Genomic DNA, 9,364 nt, shown 5'->3' on the forward strand with positions numbered 1-9,364 from the left:
GGTGTTTGTGGTGCCTCCTTTGGCTCTAGGTTGACCACCTGCTAGCCTGTTGAAAAAAGGCTCTTGCTCTCTCTTTAATGCTGGCTCACTACTCGATGTAGTTCCAGTACCTGGCTCTGATGCTCTTTTACCCTATGTAATGCTGTCTGAACTCCTTCTGGGTCTTTTCATCATCCAAGAGACTCACATTCAGCTTCCACACCTCTCTACCCCTCTCAGGTTGCCCCACCATTTCTGCCTTAATTGTTGAGCGGTAGTGGTCTGAGAAGCAGACTGGCATGGGTTCAGCCTTCACTATTGTCCACCCTTTGGGGAGGAAGACAAAGTCTATGCATGATTGTGTCTGCCCCACAGGGTCGACCCAGTTGAAATTTCTTCAGGTTTCTGGGCTCCTTTGCCTGCACCCACCAGGCTGTGGTCCCAGACAAATTGTTTCAGTAACCTGGAAGATCTTTCCGGCCTTTCTTTTCTATCTCCCTCATCAATGATTCAGTTTAAGTCTCCTTCCCTCCCTCCGATTCAAAGATGGCTTATAGTAGCCTGCCTGCAATAATCTCTCTCTGCTGTTGGGGTCTCACTTTGTCTCCTTTCAACAGGATGGCCACTCTTGCTGACCTACTATCATTTGATCGCAACCAAATGGAGTGGTCATGTGCCCAGTGTTTTTTCAAACAAAGCAATAGCTTTTGGTGCTGGACAAGCCACATCCCTGGAGGCAGATAATAGCTGCTTGCAACTGGTCGAGGCATTGTGATATGGTATCCCATTTCTCTTTTTTTAACAGGCTCCTCACATTTACTGAGGCTATTAGTATTCCTATGATAAAGACAGTTGGCAGGGGATGCAGCACAGATGCAGCCCTTACTTTTTCATTTCTTTGCCTTTTTAGGGACTTTGCTCAGGTTTAGGATTAGATTTTTCCCTGACCTGCCAGGTCCCCTAGGATCTGGGTTCCTTTTTCTGATGAGCGTGAAGTGATGCCAGGGTCTGCTTGAATACTGTCAGTACCCAGTTGCCCTGGTCTATTCCTTCAGTTTTCAGGGATTGCCTCTTTTTTGCCTCTACCTCCATTTTTGGTCTGTGGTTTGTCTAGAGCTACTTTCACTTTTCCTATTTTCCTGCAGTGTCTTTTTAGTAAAAAACTCACATCCTCTCCTTTTATCTGACCAGTGTTTGGTGGGTTTTTTTAATTGATGTATTTCATTTTCCAGTCAAATCAACCAAATCAGTTCCAAATCATATCAAATAGCAGAGCTCAATTGTTCAAAAAATGATATCAATCGAGCAGACAAAACTCAATCACTCACACATCATGTATGGTGCTACAGCTGCCGAGCATCCTTCATCTCAGGTTCTCACCCTGGGACTTGATATACTTCACTCCCACTTGTAAGACATTCTTTTAAAACAGTGGAAATGCAAGCTCAGATTCACCTCTCATTATTTTTGTTGAGAGGGGCCCAACATCTCAAATTATTTCTATGTTATATCTGCAGCTGGTATAAATAGAGAGCTACACCTCTTTATTCTAGTTAAGGATCTGGCCCAGAAAATCCCATGCCCTGAGAATTAGCCTTCAGGGTGCTGTCCCTTGTTTTCTTTCTACTCATTGGCAGGTGTCCTACATGCAGATCTAAGCCCAGAGGTCTTGGGATTTGGATGCCCCCAGTTCATACCCGATCTGAGCTAAAAAGCCAGTGTACATTTGGGTAGTAGTCCAAACCAAAAGGCTCATGATTTACCATATAGTTTATTGGGCTGGGCCCCAGCAGAACCAAGAGCCAAGCCATGCACAGCTCAGCACTGTTCAGTATGTGTGTGTACTCCAGATATCCCCACAAAGGATCCATGTGCTAATTAGCCCCCCACTCATGACTAGAACCAGATGTTCTTGTCATGAGTCCTAGGATCCAAAAATGTATATGCAGATGAGGCATGGGGCAACATCGTCCATCTGGCTTCACTTCACAGAGGGCTTCACTTGCACACTAATTATAGGCAACAGGCTGAGAAAGGAGGGGACAGAGGGATACTGGGTGAACTGTCTGGGGCCTCACTTGGTGATGTTTAAAGCTGATGAAGAAACAGGAATCAATGGAAATAGTAAAGAAAGGTGCAGCTCAGTTGTGGGAGTGAAGAGGAAGTCAAAATGTATTCAGTGTCGTGGCTCACCATGACTTTAAAATAAGTCTATGCTGAGGGGGATTGCACACACTAGACATTACTGTATATTTTATTTAGATAGGTAATATTAATTTACCTTTGTGGTGTTTTGGCCAACTTGTAGATTATCTTCTGAGACCATAGGTGTTGGTATGTACTAACCAATAGGAGACTGTGGTCCACAGAGTACCCGTGGTTCTACAAGGTCTTAAAAGAGTTTTGGAGTAAATATGGCCTGCAGAGTGAAGGGCCAATGACTATGTCTAACCACAGGAAGATACTAGAGGTGGTTAGAGCCAGAGATATGCTGTTGATTGTTGAGGTGCTCCCTGATGATGGTTGCCTGGCCATGTGGGAGCAGATTTTCCATAAGGACCTATGAAAGGAACACAGAGACCTGAACTGGCTAATAACTCACTGCACACTCCCAGTGAGGGGGTGGGGGGCAGAGACACAGAGAAGGGCAAAGAGGTCAACCCAGCTGTCTCAGGGGAAGCTGCCAAGGCCCAGCAGAGACCATCGATCACCTCCTATGGCTCTGTCCATATGCCAGGGGTGCATGGAAAACTGGTAAACCGTCTCTGCAAAGAGGTGACAGGGGGTGGACTGATGATGAGAGGCAGCACTGTACAGGCACCTGACTAAACAACAGGGGACCCTGACAGCCTGCTTTGATGAGATTGTGTCCTGCATCAGGAGTATCTTGTGAAAGTCCAGGAACCTCCTGATGTACAGGCACATGGAAATCAAGATAGTAGACTGCATTAAAATGGTACTGAGTGAGCTCCAGTTCTACTACTGGAAAACAGTAGGAGAGGATAGAGAGGAGGTGGCCAACACCACCTAGCAGAGGGACAACTGGCACAGGCTTCTCAAAGATCCCCCTCTAGGGAAAGTGGACAGTGACAGGAAAGAAGACAAGTCAACTGCATCAAACAACAATGGTGAGGATAGCAGCAGTAACAGCAACAGTGGAACCACTAGTGACAGCAACAGTGACAGTGATATGAACTAAGGGCTTAAAGCTCATAATCAGAGCTAGAACCCAAGGGACAGTGTAAATGTAACAAGGAAATGAATGTCGGCGGGTATGCAGGTGCATAAGGGCAATCACTGTAACGGGTATGCGGATGTGAGATATTTGGTATAGGTGTAAGGTGAAGAAAACGGGTTAAGGTTTGGGAAGAATGGTATGCTAGATGGTGTGTGTGTGTGTATATATATGTATGTATGTATAAATAACTCTCTGTTTTTATATATAGAAATATATTTTTCCAAAAAAATATGGCTAAAGTCAAGTGTGTAGTGGCAGTTTCCCATCAGTATGTTTGCCCTATATTAACCATGTGTTTTATATTCATATTCAGTGATGGCCATTTAATCAAATTCATAGTTTGTTTCCATTACTAAACACACTGCTTTTTGTAGCAGTTCACAGATAGATAATGTTTTTAATTTCTAAATACAAGGGTTTCCTTGTATGTAAATGTCAAATATATAAGTTCTTCAAGGTAATGGCTGTTTCTTGTTATACTTGTGGGCAGTGTCCAGCACAATGGGGTTCTGGATTTTAGCTAGGTCCTTTAAGTGCTAATATGATAAAAATAAATAGCTTATTAAGTATCATTAATGTAATAAAATTATGAGATTCTGAAGGGGTGTTGAGAGAAGAAAAGGAGTAATGAAAGGGAAATATTTAGGAGCCTGAAGCATGGATCTCAGGAAAAAAGCCCTCTCGACAAAGGAGAAAAAAAACTGCACTATCTGTTTGAGCCACAACTGGGTTAGAAAGTGTTTGTCAGGCACAGTTTACATATAGCCAGGCTTAACAGCTGTCACTGCATATAGCTGCAGCTAGCACAATCCCAGTTCTGCGAAGAACAGCATTCATGGTTTCACAAGCAAAGAAATGAGTTATCTGAGCAATGTGAAATTTCCGTAGAAAGTGAGGAAATACTGAGCATAAAAAGTCTAATTGAACACTCTATAAACTAGGGGTTATACTGTCTTACTGGCTGTGAAACTTTAGCAATGAAGGTTGTAAAATATTTTTAGATCCTCTGATAGAAGTGCTATAGACATTAGTTATTCAAAGGGCACATCTACATGAGACACTAAATGCGCAGTAGACTACTTTTGCTGATCACAACGCACATCACAGCGAAAGCTATACTTATATGCCAATACACAGTAATATTAGTCTACTGCACATTAGCATCTCTTAAAAGGCAATTACTGGTACTACTGTACAGTAGCACTGATTACTGCACACTGGTTTAGTACCTGGTAATACAGGGTGCCTGTATATGCGTGCAGAGGCTGCTCCAATGCAGTGCGATTACAGCATGTGACGGAGGCAGCTTTCAGGGACGGGTCTCATGCCAACCCACCCACCTGTCTCTATGGGACAGTCTGCCCAGTCTCTCCTGCCACGACTTTGCTGTTCCATAAACTGTTGGTATGATGCGGGAGACTGTCCATTACATGCTCCAATGCCAGGGGGTGGTATCTGCCACTCTGACCTTCCCTACACTGTAGCCCATGCCTCGCAGATGGCATCCATGTGTTGTAATCATACCTGGTACCACAACTGGTGCTTCCAGGTCTCACAGAGATTCTCACTCCCTCCCGGGAACAGCAGGTCATTGTGCTCAAACTACTGGTCTTACTTTCATCCCACACTTGGCCTTCTTACCACTGAGGACTTACCGGGGTCAGGACTCACCCCAAACTCTCTGGCTGAGCCCCCTACTCAGCCTCTGGCCCAAACTACAGCCTCAGGGATCCACAACCATGCCTGGGCCTCTTCCCCCACATGGAGTTCCTGCTATGCCCCCTCTAAGGCCCTCTATACCATGCCCCACCCTGGGGTCTTCTCATCTTCATGATTGACTATTCACAGGGATGACCGTTGTGCTCCCCTTCAGGCTTATTCCTAGTTCAGCCCTAATCAATTCACCCTTGGGACTGCCTTTCAGGCCTGCTCCTTATTCAGCTATACTCAGCGCCCCCTCATGCACAGCCCTTCAAGCCTACTCCCATTCAGCCCTACTCTGTGTGGGGCCACGTAACTATGCTCCCCACACTACCTCCTCTGGGGTCTCTGGGATCTCACATCCCTGCTGGGCTCAGGTGGCACTCTGCTTGCCGTGCCTTGCCCCACTACTCCCACACCCCACCCGAAGATGGGGGATGGGGTTAAGGTGTCCCTCCTTGCCTTTTACCAGGGAGGTAACTGGCTTGGCATTTCCTGGAGGCTCCTAGGAGCCCCACCAGGCCACTCTTCCCCAGCACGGTTTAGTTTTAGGTTATGCCCAGGACCACGAGCTTCTTGCTCTTACCTTCCAGATGTTCCTGCTGCACTGAGCCAGCACTCGCAAACTGCAGCCTTTATATCCCTTGCTTTCAAAATGGCTGCCGTCAACAGGCACCTAGTAGCTGCCTGATTCTGCCCTTAAAGTGGCAGGCACCCAAAGATGCCCTGCTACACAGCATGTTGGAGCAGACTTGATGAGCTGAGTCTGCTGGAGTGTGGCAATTACTGCGCTCCAGCAGCTTCCTGCATCTCATGTATCAGCGTCCCCACACTTCAAAATGGTGGCAGGGGTGCTTGAACTAAAGTGCAAGGACACTGAAATTCAAGATGCTGTGGCTTGCTAAAAAGTTGCTCCCCGCACCCCCGGAGCACATGTAAAAGTGCCCACAGGTATTAAACTTAATGTGCAGTAACTACAGCATATTAATGCATGTGTAGATGTACCTAATGTGTTAAAATCCATGTTAGGGTTTTTCCCCCCCCTTAATTGGACAACATTTTGGGTAACATCTGTTTGGTTTGTCTGAAATATTGTCTGAAATAGGAGGTGCTGTCATGCTCTAACACTTGCAGTAAAATTTTACAAAATGGATGCTGCTGATTAGCTATTTCTCTGTTACAACATTTGCTCTTAGTGACAACATTAAGGCCTTTGAGTTGCACCATGTTCTGCTGCCAATACTGTTTCCTGAATATTTTTAAAATATTTCAAACAGTAGGAAAAAGAAGCAATTACCAATGTGCAATCTTCAAAATGACATGCCTACTAGGTTATTTTCTCTTTGACCGTTTAGGGCGTATACACTATAATCACACCAAATCAGTTTACAACATAGCTCTGTTCTGTAGTGCAAACAGAACTCAACATCATATATTATTTACAGCAGCACCAGTGTGCACTAGGGGATTTCCAAACACAGAAGAAAGATGGTCCCTTTTCCAAGGGAATCAAAATACAAGGAGAGAGGACACATGCTAATTAGAGACCCAAGGAGAAAGGGGATTTGGAACAATAATAGGTAAATTCTACACAACTTCTGTAAAAGTCAACCAGATTTATTCCTGGCATCAAGAGAGAAGTGGGTTCTTAAGAAGGACTTAAATGTAGACAGGGTAGAGTCTTTTTATTCAATGATGCTAACATTGTGGACAAGTACTTGTTTTCAGCGCCATGAGAGAATACTCCTAAGGCTCCATCTCCACAACAGTATGGCACCTTCTTGTGGACACAGGTGTTACATATTTGTTTGGCTTTGTCCATTAAAAATTGTAACTGCTCTGTCATGATGTAGTTTGATCAGCAGACTGCTCAAGCAGAAACCCAATCAAGCATCCACTCACTACAGAGATTCTGGCATAAGAATTATCCAGCACTCAAAACCTGCATTTTCAGCTCCCCCAAATGGAAGAAACCTGTTACTTAGCACTGTAGTAGCCCGCAAGTCAATCATTTCTGAAGGTGGTAAAGGAAAGGTAAAAAAATTCAACAGTCTGCTGTGAAAAGAGGAAGTCCCAGCTTCCTACCTGCTAGAGAACTTACAGAAAAAACAGTGCATCTACACATCGACTAATTAGCTCTGCAATAAATGTCTCAGTGGCAACAGGTGCAGGACTATTAGGCTAGTGTAAACTAATAAACTCCACAGCAGAGTAGGACTTGTAAATACAAGTTTTTTACTTTGCAGCAGTGCACGTGTAGATACTGATGTGGCTGGCTGGGGCACAAGGGTGCTTCAGTGCTGGGGCTGCCTGCTGGCTAGCTGCACACTGGAGACCATTGTGCCCCAGCCTGCTCCAGGGCAGCATGTTGATCTGGGCTGGAGCAGCCCTGGGCTGGCAGGCTGACCCCCTGGACTCCCTGATAGCCAGGGCTGCTCTGACCCGGCTCAACATGCTGTGGTCTCAGGGCGTAGCTGGGAGCAGTAAAATCCAGCATGATGTGCACCGGAGTTTATTGCTGCGTGCTAATAATACTTGTAGACCCACCCAAGTTCTCTAGTCTTAAGGAGTCTTGTTCAGTGGAAGCTACAAAAGACATGGGTTAGAACTACCCTTCTAAACAGTGAAAACACATTTTATGAACAAATTAAATATCGTCATTGGTGATACAGCTGTGGCATCTGTTGTTTATAGTATTGTCTGACACTGCCTTGGAGTCAGGCTTACTTTTTCTTGCTGAAACAGAAATTAGCTTGAGCCATAGATGAAAAATCATTTGTTCCTTTGATTTTTACTACTACTACTAAATTTCCTTTTGTGTATTTATTTTAAAATTTTGGTGAAATAGGCATGATTCAGATTTGTGAGCTGTCATCACAGCTGATCAGTATGGAGATAGGGGCTCAGATTTTTACAACCAGGTATCTAAAGTTCGGTACCAATATAATTTTCAAATAAATGAACAGCCTTGTTTTTCATCAGTAGAGCTTAACATCCTGCAGCTCCACGACCATTTTAGAAAGTGGGACTGAATCTTAGCAGAAGAAAATCTCAGAAATTCCTGCTCAAAATGAACAGAAAATAGTTTTGTCATGGCTAGCTCTTGTCATTTCTCATTGTTAGCTCTTATATCATTGCCAATGATGTTCAGGGGAACAGCAATTTCAACAAAGAGCTCTGTTTCCTGGTACATTCACAAATGAAACATCTGAAAAACAAAAGTGCTCTCCTGCAAGCCATCTCTTCTTCCAACGCGAGCTGATACTTGCACACCAGACTGTGACATGTGACTCACCAACTTATTGCTCTTTTAGTTCCTCCTGGCAGAAATTTTACTATGTTTAACTTAACCCGGGTTTTCTACTTCCTGGTGTCACCTGGTCAGATTGGTATGGGTGATGAGGGGTTTTGCCTTCCTCTCTAGCAGGGGGCCTCTTGAACATATATAGACAATATTTTATAGAAGCAGGGCATTGGCTGCTGTGGTTCCCCTGTTTTACAAGTGGCAGGTTAGGGTGTTAGGTCTATGTTGTGTCAAGGTTGAGGGTAGTTTTACAAAGACTTTAGATTATGGTTGTACGGTATGGTGGGATAGAGATGATCCTGCCTCAGGTAGGGGTTTGGAGTAGATCACCTCTGGAGGTCCCTTTCAGCCTTACTTCTCTAAGACCTCCTTGTCACTCTTTCCTGTGAGGACTGAGATCGAGCGCAGATTATTTGTAGGCAAGAGCTATGCATCCCATCATACTGCAGAACTGGACATTTATACAGTTAATGCTGGGAATATTCCTAGTTAGGGCAGCATAGAAGGAAGTTTGGAAGAGATATGAAACCTCATGTGTCAGGGCATAAATCAAACTTGTACCAATGAAACAATGAAAATTGCTTGTGGGGCAGATTATTCCATAACTGACCACTTACTAGTTTTGCACATTCCTCTAAAGACTCTGGTCCTGACCACTGTCAGGAAACTGAACTAAATGGACCTTGGGCACGACCAGTACTCATCCGGTGTGGCAGGCCCTATGTCTCTATTTTCACTGATGGGTTAGAACAAGGATAACCCAAAGTACACCCATCTTTTGATTTGACCTCCTGTCCTCACAGTGATAGTCAAAATCCTTACCCTAGCCACCATCAACACTCAACCTTCGTACTTCCTCAAGCAATATAGCGAGAAGCCAGTACAAAGACAGGTCAAGATGATGACAAGAACAAAGCCTAGAAGACTCTTCTTAGAGAGCAGCTTTACTTCAACAGAGGAAGAAATCTTCAAAGAAGTGAACTCTTTCTGTCTTTTTCTGGCAGGAGTCTCATGGGAGGAGAAGAAAACAGCTTTCATTTTAGCGAGTCATGATATTTATGGTCCTTTTATAAATTTTGTTTGAAAATATAAAAGTAGATGGGCTCAAATCTGTTTCAAAAGAGAGGAGGAAAGGGAGAGGG

Source organism: Crocodylus siamensis, chromosome 1 (assembly GCF_052110815.1).
Source record: "Crocodylus siamensis isolate JL-2025a chromosome 1, ASM5211081v1, whole genome shotgun sequence".
NCBI classification, from domain to species: Eukaryota; Metazoa; Chordata; order Crocodylia; family Crocodylidae; genus Crocodylus; species Crocodylus siamensis.